Here is a 1,124-nt window from a genome sequence, read left to right as displayed (position 1 = left end):
GAGCCTCCCTTTGTACCGGGGGGGACAGTTTTTCCGGGGCCCCGTTAAAAATTTTTCAAAATTTACTGCTTTTCCTCTTTGTGGAAAAAAGAAATTTTTCCCCAAAAAAAAAGCAGGGGGGGCGTAAAAAAACCCTTCAGGGGGAAAAACAAAAATTTGGGTTTTTTTATTTGCACCCCCCCCCAAGAAAAATTTTTTGATAAAAGTGGATCAACATCCAGGGGGCTGCCCCATAACTATCATTTAAGTTATTTTTTTTTATTTGCTTTCTTTCTTTGGGCATTTTAACAAGCCAAAAAAAAAAACCGTCAGGGTGTTATATTTCCGTTCGTGGGCCTCATCAAGAATGACCCATTTATCCCTACTGAGCAATGGATCTGATATAGCTTCCCCTTTAACAACATACCATCTGTTACATACTTCAGTTTTGTATTGTGGGACACACACTCTTCAAACCTCACAGAATAGCCCACCAGACCCCCTATCTGTGTGTTCATTTCTTCTGCGACACGCTTGGCTACAGAGATTGCCGCAACCGCCGGGGGTTTGGGGTGACAAAAAACCCCCCCCTTTTTCTGTCCCATCTTCCTATCAGGTACGGGGATCGTGTTGTTTTTTCCACTGCCTGTTTCACCGATAACAATCACGGTCTCATTTTTTTTCAATTCCTCCAGCAGTTTGGCTCGTGTGGGGAAGATGGGGAGGGCGTGTCTCTGCTTCACAATGTTTTTCAGGTGTTCGGTGTTCTTGGCATTGCCATTCATGAACCCATTCTGGCCTGGAGAGCTCTTCTGGAAGGGAGAGCCTTTTACATGATTGTTGTTTCCCTTGCTAAAACTGCCTCCAATACCATTTCTGATGGGGGACTGCTGTACAGGCATGTGGGTTCCCAAAAACCTGTTATCAGTTTTTTGCTTCTTGGTCGGTGGCTCCTGGAATCCTGCCATTGTCTGAAAAAACAATGAGGAGTCAAAAAAAAAAGTAAAATTTTTTTTTTTACAGCAACTTTCAATAATAGTTTTTAAACTCATGAATAAAGATATCAAACTAAAGGATAAAATATGTGTTCATTTCTTTCCAATTATACATATGTAATGACATATATGCACAACAAACTAAAAAAA

The 1,124-nt window shown here is 41.1% G+C and overlaps 1 protein-coding gene across 1 annotated transcript in view; it reads left to right on the top strand.

The window, feature by feature from the left end:
• Nucleotides 1-1,124, top strand: part of LOC119586965 (ATP-dependent RNA helicase DHX33-like) — a gene marked incomplete in the record, with an annotated part of 14,038 nt that overhangs the window by 925 nt on the left and 11,989 nt on the right.

Source organism: Penaeus monodon, chromosome 22, assembly GCF_015228065.2.
Source record: "Penaeus monodon isolate SGIC_2016 chromosome 22, NSTDA_Pmon_1, whole genome shotgun sequence".
NCBI classification, from domain to species: domain Eukaryota; kingdom Metazoa; phylum Arthropoda; class Malacostraca; order Decapoda; family Penaeidae; genus Penaeus; species Penaeus monodon.
This window is presented reverse-complemented; position numbering and strand designations above follow the sequence as displayed.